The following is a 10,068-nucleotide window of genomic DNA, read 5'->3' as shown; positions in this document are numbered from 1 at the left end:
CCACACAGTCTGGGAGGGGGGGCCCCGTATCTGCTGGCTGTGACCAGTGAGGAGAATGTGATTCTTCTCTTTTGCTGAGCAGCTGCACAGACCCCTCATGAATAGGGGGAGGGAATGAGGGTCTTTCAACTGCCCCACAAAACACTGGGGGAGGGTCTGCTCTGCAAAAACTCCAGCACAGCCTGCTCTTATAAAACTTCTTTTCCCACCTCGGACTCTTCATGTGGCTTGTCTGCAATTAGCAGAAACCATAATCCCGGGACGGGGCTCCCCACTTTTGTTTTTTCTTAAGATCCTAAACTGAGTCTGGATGCAGTAAAGTCCCAGCTCCTCTCTCATCCCAGAGTACCTCCTGCCATCCCAGTCCCTTCCCCCCCTCTCCCTCCTCTCAGGGGAGGCTCCAATCCAGCCAAACAAGGGATTGTTTTAGAGAGCAGTCATCCAAAAAAGAGGCACAGAGCAAAGCCCTGCCACAGAACATGCTGGCCAACTCAACCCAACTTCTTCTCAGTTGAAGAACCTCCAAAACACGAAGGCCCAGGACGAAAGACTTTACCAAGTCCTCAACTTTCGGGGGAACGAAGGATTGCCTGCAAACCCTCCCCGTCCTCCTCCTCTGCTCTTCCTGGTGAGTACGAATTTTGACTTTCCTACTCGTAGTAAACCCTTGGGGCTCTTCTCTTTTGTGTTACATTTGCTAAGGAACGTCAAACGTCTGATATTTTGCACCAAAGTTGCGCCGGCAGATCCCTAGGAGGCTAGGGAACGTAGATTTGGGATCTTGAGTCTATGGGACTTCTACTTACTGCTGAACACCAAGCTCGGGCCTAGTCACTGAGCCTTCTTCTGCTGCCTGAGTCTTCTTCGCTGGCTTTCCTGAAGGGTTCAAAACTCTTCCTAGGGTCTGGAAAAGTCTTCACTGCTTCTAGGAAAGCTGTCGGAGGTATCGGAGCGAAGTGACGTGTGTTTGTGGATTTTTAGGCTTATGGCAATAGTTTGTTATTTGTGGTATTTATACAACTCATGACAATTTTTTTATTTGAACTTTTGTTGTAGTTTTATACAATTCATTACATTAGTTTTACTTTAACTTGTGTTGTAATGGTATACATCTCATGGCATTAGTTTTACTTTAACTTGTGTTGTAGTATTATATAGCTCATGGCATTACTTTAACTTGTGTTGTAGTATTATATAGCTCATGGCATTACTTTAACTTGTGTTGTAGTATTATATAGCTCATGGCATTAGTTTTACTTTAACTTGTGTTGTAGTATTATATATGTCATGGCATTAGTTTTACTTTAACTTGTGTTGTAGTATTATATAGCTCATGGCATTAGTTTTACTTTAACTTGTGTTGTAGTATTATACATGTCATGGCATTAGTTTTACTTTAACTTGTGTTGTAGTATTATACATGTCATGGCATTAGTTTTACTTTAACTTGTGTTGTAGTATTATATAGCTCATGGCATTAGTTTAACTTGTGTTGTAGTATTATATAGCTAATGGCATTAGTTTTACTTTACGTTGTGTTGTACTATTATACATCTCATGGCATTAGTTTTACTTTAACTTGTGTTGCAGTATTATGCATCTCAGGGCATTAGTTTTACTTTACGTTGTGTTGTACTATTATATAGCTCATGGCATTAGTTTTACTTTAACTTGTGTTGTAGTATTATACATGTCATGGCATTAGTTTTACTTAACTCGTGTTTTAGTATTATATGACCCATGGCATTAGTTTAACTTGTGTTGTAGTATTCTGCATCTCATGGCATTAGTTTTACTTTAACTTGTGTTGAATTATTCTTTTTATTATTATTTTTATTATTATTATTATTATTATTATTATTATTATTATTATTATAATACAGGATTTAGATACAGTTTACGCAGTGCTTTACAACATAATATACATCTCATGGCATTAGTTTACTTTAACTTGTGTTGTAGTATTACACGACTCATGGCATTCGTTTTAACATGATTTGTGTTGTAGTATTATACAACTGGCAGCATTAGTTTTACTTTAACTTGTGTTGTAGTATTATATGACTCATGGCATTAGTTTTAATATGGTTTGCGTTGTAGTATTGTATAACGTTTAGAACTAGTTAAACTTTTAACAGCATGTGTCTTGTAGTACTGTACAACCTTTGGCATCGGTTTTACTATGGTTTGTGTTGCAGTATTAGACAACTCATGGCATTAGTTTGTGTAATGATATTGTATAACCTAAAGAACACAAAGGTTATTAAAACCAGTTCTTTAGGTTATACAATATCATAACACAAACTAATGCCATGAGTTGTCTAATACTACAACACTACAACTGTCTACTACTACAACACAAACCATAGTAAAACCGATGCCCCCCCAAAAAAAAAGAAAAATAACCTTTGTGTTGTAGTGTTCTACAACTCATGGCATTTGTTTTATATGTGTTGTGTTGCAGTATTGTAGAAGTCCTGGCACTAGGTTTAGTATAATTTAAGCCCTATTACTGCTAACTTAGATCATTTGTGTTGTAGTATAATACAATCCATGGCATCAGTTTTACTATCATTTGTATTATACAACTCACGGGTTTAGTTTATTATCATTTGTGTTGTAGTATTGTACATTGTTTAGAATTTGTTTTACTAGCATGTGTGTTGCAGTACTGTGCAATCTTTGGCATCGGTTACACTATCTTTTGTGTTGTAGTATTAGACAACTAATGGCATTTGTTTTTATATTATGTGTGCTGTAGTTTTGTATACCTTAAAGAACTGGTTTAAATAACCTTTGAGTTGTAGTGTTCTACAAGTTATGGCATTCCTTTTATATCTGTTGTGTTGTAATATTGTAGAAGTCCTGGCACTAGTTTTAGTATAATTTAAGTCTTATTAGTGCTAACTTTTTTTTTATAATTTGTGTTGTAGTATTATACAATCCATCATATCCGTGTACTATCATTTGTGTTGTAGTATTATACAATCCATGGTATCAGTCGTACTATCATTTGTGTTGTAGTATTATACAATCCATAGTATCAGTCTTACTATCATAAGTGTTGTAGTATTATACAATCCATGGTATCAGTCGTACTATCATTTGTGTTGTAGTATTATACAGCTCACACCTTTTAGTTTATTATCATTTGTGTTGTAGTATTATACAATCCATGGTATCAGTCGTACTATCATTAGTGTTGTAGTATTATACAATCCATAGTATCAGTCTTACTATCATTAGTGTTGTGTTGTAGTATTATACAATCCATGGTATCAGTCGTAATATCATTTGTGTTGTAGTATTATACAGCTCACACCTTTTAGTTTATTATCATTTGTGTTGTAGTATTATACAATCCATGGTATCAGTCGTACTATCATCTGTGTTGTAGCACTGTATAACATTTAGAAGTAGTTTTACTAGCATGTGTGTTGTAGTACTGCACAATCATTGGCATCAGTTTCGCTATCTTTTGTGTTGTAGTATTAGACAACTAATGGGGTTGTAGTATTATACAATCCATGGTATCAGTTGTCCTATCATTTGTGTTGTAGTATTATACAATCCATGTTATCAGTTGTGCTATCATTTGTGTTGTGGTATTCTACAACCCATGGTATCAGTTGTACTATCACTTGTGTTGTAGTATTACACAATCCATGGTATCAGTCGTACTATTATTTGTGTTGTAGTATTATACAATCTATAGTATCAGTCTTACTATCATTTGTGTTGTAGTATTATACAATCCATAGTATCAGTCTTACTATCATTGGTGTTGTAGTATTATACAATCCATAGTATCAGTCTTACTATCATTGGTGTTGTAGTATTATACAATCCATAGTACCAGTCGTACTATTATTTGTGTTGTAGTATTATACAACCCATGGTATCAGTTTTACTATCATTTGTGTTGTAGTATTATACAATCCACAGTACCAGTCGTACTATTATTTGTGTTGTAGTATTATACGATCCATGGTACCAGTCGTACTATTATTTGTGTTGTAGTATTATACAACCCATGGTATCAGTTTTTCTATCATTTGTGTTGTAGTATTATACAACCCACGGTACCAGTCATACTATTATTTGTGTTGTAGTATTATACAATCCATAGTATCAGTCTTACTATCATTTGTGTTGTAGTATTATACAATCCATAGTATCATTTGTGCTATCATTTGTGTTGTAGTATTATACAATCCATAGTATCATTTGTGCTATCATTTGTGTTGTAGTATTATACAATCCATGGTATCAGTTGTGCTATCATTTGTGTTGTAATATTATACAACTCACGCCTTTAGTTTATTATAATTTGTGTTATAGTATTGTATAACATTTAGAACTAGTTTTACTAGCATGTGTGTTTTAGTACTGTGCAGTCTATGTCATCAGTTTCGCTATCTTTTGTGTTGTAGTATTAGACAACTCATGGCAATATTTTTAATATTATGTGTGTTGTAGTTTTGTTTAACTCAACTGGTTTGAATAACCTTTGAGTTGTAGTGTTCTACAAGTTATGGCATTCCTTTTATATCTTTGTGTTGTAGTCTTGTAGAAGTCCCGGCACTAGTTTTAGTATAATTTAAGTCCTATTATTGTTATAACTTATAGCATTAGTTTTATTATCATTTGTATTGTCGTATTTTGTTACTCAGTAGGCTATAACATAGGAGATAAAGCCTACAATCAGGAGGAGTTTGGCAATTAAAACAATAACAAAAAAGAAGTTGTGTAGAGAAGTGTCATGTTTACACTGCAACATAGTAGCAAAAAAAGTACAAAGCAAAATAATCTGTATTTATTTTCTGTTCTTTACTGCAACATAGTAGCAAAAAAATACAAAGCCAAATAAAGTGTATTTATTCTCTGTCGTCCCTGGAGATCTGTTATTACTACATTAGCAGCATTGAGTTGTATCATGATGGCTGGATGTAGTAGAAAGTAATGTGACATTATGGTCCAGGGTTTCTCCACTAAGGTTCCATGGAACTCTAGGGTTCCTCCAGAGGGGTTCCATGAGCAATTTCTGCCTCTCAGATGAGTTTCCTACTGACACCATTGATCTTTATAGCTATCTGTAAAGGGGGGGGGGGAATTCTTTCCACTGACCATCACACTAATACAGCCTTTCTCAACCTTTTCAACACAGAGGAACTCTTCGGTCTCAAGGAACCCCTGCTAAACATGACCATATCTACACCTCATGTGTGTGATGGTCGGTGGGAAGAATGCTCCTTACACTTATGGTCATTGAGAAGGATTACTCCCTTACAGATAGATAAAAAGATTATTGGTGTCAGTGGGAACTTAGATATCTGAGAGATAGAAATTGCTCATTACTCAAGGAACCCCTAGCAACCTCTGGAGGAACCCTGCACTAATGCAGAGGTCTCCAAACTCTCTAAACAAAGGGCCAGTTTAGTGTCCTTCACTAAAGGGAGTAGAAAAGTTCCCGACATCAGTGGGAAAAAAATAATGCCCCATCATTTGTTTTAGTAGTAGTTGTGCGTTATTGTTGGTGTAATTGAGGGGAACTGTGCCCCATCATTGGTGCCATTGGGAGGAATTGTGCCCCATTGCTGGTTTCAGTGGATGAAATAGTACCCCAGGGGTCGGATAATGCCCTGGGCAATGCCCCAAAAATAATGCCCCATCATTTGTTTCAGTGGGAAGAATGGTGCTTTATTGTTGGTGTCAGTGGGAGGAATTGTGCCCCATCATTGGTGTCAGTGGGAGGAATTGTGGCATATCGTTGGTGTCATTGGGAGGAATAGTGCCCCATTGTTTGGTGTCATTGGGAGGAATTGTGCCCCATTGTGGGTTTCAGTGGATGAAATAGTGCCCCAAGGGTCAGATAATGCCCCAGAAAATGCCCCAAAAATAATGCCCCATCATTTGTTTCAGTGGGAGGAATTGTGTCCCACTGTTGATCTCAGTGGGAGGAATTGTGCCCCATTGTGGGTGTCATTGGGAGGAATTGTGCCCCATTGTTGGTGTTATTGAGAGGAATTGTGCCCCATCCCTGGTGTCATTGGGAGGAATTGTGCCCCATCCTTGGTGTCATTGAGAGGAATTGTGTCCCATCATTGGTGTCATGGGGGGGAATTGTGCCCCATTGTTTGTGTCATTGGGAGGAATAGTGCCCCATCCCTGGTGTCAATGGGAGGAATTGTGCCCAATCATTGGTTTCAGTGGATGAAATAGTGCCCCAAGGGTCAGATAATGCCCCAGAAAATGCCCCAAAAATAATGCCCCATCATTTGTTTCAGTGGGAGGAATAGTGCCCCATTGTTGATGTCAGTGGGAGGAATTGTGCCCCGTTGTTGGTGTTATTGAGAGGAATTGTGCCCCATTGTTGGTGTTATTGAGAGGAATTGTGCCCCATCCCTGGTGTCATTGGGAAGAATAGTGCCCCATCCTTGGTGTTATTGAGAGGAATTGTGTCCATCATTGGTGTCATTGGGGGGAATTGTGCCCCATTGTTTGTGTCATTGGGAGGAATAGTGCCCCATCCCTGGTGTCATTGGGAGGAATTGTGCCCCATCCCTGGTGTCATTGGGAGGAATTGTGCCCAATCCTTGGTTTCAGTGGATGAAATAGTGCCCCAACGGTCAGATAAGGCCCCAGAAAATGCCCCAAAAATAATGCCCCATCATTTGTTTCAGTGGGAGGAATAGTGCCCCATTGTTGATGTCAGTGGGAGGAATTGTGCCCCATTGTTGGTGTCATTGGGAGGAATTGTTCCCCATTTTGGTGTTATTGAGAGGAATTGTGCCCCATTGTTGGTGTTATTGAGAGGAATTGTACCCCATCCCTGGTGTCATTGGGAGGAATTGCGCCCGATCCTTGGTGTTATTAAGAGGAATTGTGTCCCATCATTGGTGTCATTGGGGGGAATTGTGCCCCATTGTTTGTGCCATTGGGAGGAATAGTGCCCCATCCCTGGTGTCATTGGGAGGAATTGTGCCCCATCCCTGGTGTCATTGGAGGAATTGTGCCCAATCATTGGTTTTAGTGGATGAAATAGTGCCCCAAGGGTCAGATAATGCCTCATCGTTACAGTGGGAGGAATTGTGCTTTATTGTTGGTGTCAGTGGGAGGAATTGTGCCCCATCATTGATGTCAGTGGGAGGAATTGTGCCTGATCATTGGTGTCTTTGGGAGGAATAGTGCCCTATCGTTGGTGTCATTGGGAGGAATAGTGCCCCATCATTGGTGTCATTGGGAGGAATTGTACCCCATCGTTAGTGTCATTGGGAGGAATTGTGCCACATTGTTGGTACCAGTGGATACAATAGTGCCCCAAGGGCTGGATAATGCCCCAGAAAATGCCCCAAAAAGAATGCCCCATTGTTTGTTTCAGTGTAAGTAAATGTGCCCCATTATTGGTGTCATTTGGAGGAATTATACCCCACTGTTGTGTCAGTGGATGAAAGAGTGCCCCAAGGGCTGAGGAAAGCCCAGATTACAATGCCTCATCGTTTGTTTTAGTGGGAGGAATCGTGCCTAATTGTTGGTGTCAGTGGGAGGAATTGTGCCCCATCACTGGTGTCATTGGGAGAAATTATGCCTTATTGTTGGTGTCATTGGGAGTAATTGTGCCCCATTGTTGGTGTCATTGGGAGAAATTGTGCCCCATCGTTGGTTTCATTGGGAGGAATAGTGCCTCATCATTGGTGTCTTTGGGAGGAATTGTTCTCCATCAATGGTATCAGCAGTGGATGAAATAGTGCCCCAAGGGCCGGATAAAAGCAAGCAAGGGGCAGCATCTGGCCCCCAGGCCACAGTTTGGAGACCACTCCACTAATGTACCATGGGTTGTAAATAAAGTAATTTTTATCAGTGTTTCTCTGAGACGGAAAAGTTATTTCAAGGGTTCCTCTGTGCTGGAAAGGTTGAGAAAGGCTGCTCTAGGCAATAGGAATGAATTGGTAATATTTGGGTGGAAGTCTTAGGAGAACGCTCAGTTGTAGTTTTTTTGTTGCTCTCTGTTTATTGTTCTCTTGTTTCAGCTATTTATACCATCACTACATCCCGTGTAACAAAAACACTGATCATGCTTAGTAAAGTTTTATAAACTTTGGTTGCAACATTGTTAGTATTTGTCATTGTAGAAAAAAAAATTTGTTACATTCCACAAGCCGTGTCTTCTAGTTGCCAAAGTTGTCCACCTTCTACAATAAGCGTCAATCGCTGACGCGGTGGAATTATGGCGTTGTTTTTTTTTCTATAGGTTAGAGCTGGTATCCCGTATCAGTAGATCTGTATTCCGCTCACTACACGCGTGTGTAAATAGACGTGACGACGTGATGTATGGATTCCGCTTGCGTAAATAGCAGCATCTGCGGTGAGGTCTTTGCGCTGGAAAAATTCAGAAATTCTTGAGGCGACGCTCGCAAACACGCTAGACACATGTTGATTGGATAAATAAACCGCATAATAATATATTTATGCTCGCCATGTTGTTATGATAAGGGATTAGGCGCTGCAGACAGCGGAAATGCGACGTATCGATTTGTCTTTTGCCGCGGTCTCATGACATTTAACCCCCTCGATTGGACTGCATGAGATTCTGTGTCTGATGTCTAAAGTACAGAAGGGTAAACTTTGACCACCAAATAAACACACATTTTTTTTTCATTTTTACGACTGCACCTGAGCGCCGCAGTGAACCACACTCAGGTTGGCAAAGGGCCTATTCATACCAAACATGCGCTGCAACACACTTTTACAAAATTGAGCAAGTATATGTAAACCCAAAGAGCTCAGTAACACTACCGCAATTGTGTTTACTGTTTGAATGGTACCCCAACGCGTTGCGTCACAAAGGACACGTACAATAGGGTGCATTGGCACCCTGCACATTTTGATAGGCTGCCTTAAAACAATGCATGTTACATGCGACACGATGCACGCTAACGCAGCACACGGGCCCCTAATCTATTTTAGGTATGTTTGGTATCCTGCCTTGTTGTATACAGATTTCTTAAGCAAACTGTTCCAGAGTTCCTTACCTGGAGACAATACTGGGACAGGTCCATCAAGTATGCAGAACTGTGCTCCCTCTCTCACTACTAATGCATGTTGTAGAATGGGTGTACTTCTCTATATTCATTTTCTGCCCCCTTGCTCTGCTGCACCCAGGGCAGCTGCCCCTCTTGCCCGCACCTTGTCCCAACCCTAGGGCCTGCCACCAGGGGGGGGGCGACCATACACATGTAGGAGGCTCGTGTATCTTGAGGGCCCGGCCGCTCAGGCCCTAACCAATGAGATTGGGTTGTTGCTGCTGGAGTAACAAGCAATTGATAAAGCAGTGCGGCCGAGGAGTGAGTCAATGCAGATCACTTAGTTCTGGCTGCCGGAGAAGGTGAAGTGATATCATCTGCACTCCGCCTCTCCCTGTAGACCGGGTGCTGGTTTGGGAGTTATGCTAGTCGCAGCTCAGCTGTGTGGAAGAGCTGCACTGCGAGTAGCCTGCAGGACTGCTCAGTGCTCACTGTGGACTGGTCTGGAGACAAGTTGTTAGACATCACATTGGTAAATTGATTGACAATGTTGCTGGATGTGGGCCTGTGCTGTGACTATCTCTTCGTTGGATTGGGCTGTCTCTTTGCTGAATATATGGGGATGTCTTTGCTGTATTGGGTCATCTCTTTGCTGGATTGTGCTGTCTACTTGCTGGATTGGGATTTCTCTTTGCTTAATATATGGGGCTGTCTCTTTGCTGGATTAAGCTGTCTCTTTGCTGGATATATGAGGCTGTCTCTGCTGGATTTGGCTGTCTCTTTGCTGGATATATGGGACTGTCTCTTTGCTGGATATATGGGGCTGTCTCTTTGCTGGATTGGGCTGTCTCTTTGCTGGATATATGGGGCTGTCTCTTTGCTTAATATATGGGGCTGTCTCTTTGCTGGATTAAGCTGTCTCTTTGCTGGATATATGAGGCTGTCTCTGCTGGATTTGGCTGTCTCTTTGCTGGATATATGGGACTGTCTCTTTGCTGGATATATGGGGCTGTCTCTTTGCTGGATTGGGCTGTCTCTTTGCTGG

The 10,068-nt window shown here is 40.7% G+C and overlaps 1 protein-coding gene across 2 annotated transcripts in view; it reads left to right on the top strand.

Moving 5' to 3' along the window:
• Positions 1-545: 545 nt before the first annotated feature.
• BOC (BOC cell adhesion associated, oncogene regulated) overlaps positions 546-10,068 on the top strand; it is a 136,158-nt gene continuing 126,635 nt past the window's right edge. Inside the window, exon 1 of one of the 2 annotated variants that reach the window (XM_082245049.1) lies at positions 546-628. The gene's annotated coding sequence lies outside the window, so the exon portion shown is untranslated. Of the gene's footprint in view, positions 629-840; positions 944-10,068 lie in introns of those variants that run through there. The other variant, XM_082245050.1, reaches the window with a different exon arrangement.

The sequence above is a fragment of the Pelophylax lessonae genome (genome assembly GCF_965119305.1).
Source record: "Pelophylax lessonae genome assembly, chromosome: 2".
Classification (NCBI taxonomy): domain Eukaryota; kingdom Metazoa; phylum Chordata; class Amphibia; order Anura; family Ranidae; genus Pelophylax; species Pelophylax lessonae.
This window is presented reverse-complemented; position numbering and strand designations above follow the sequence as displayed.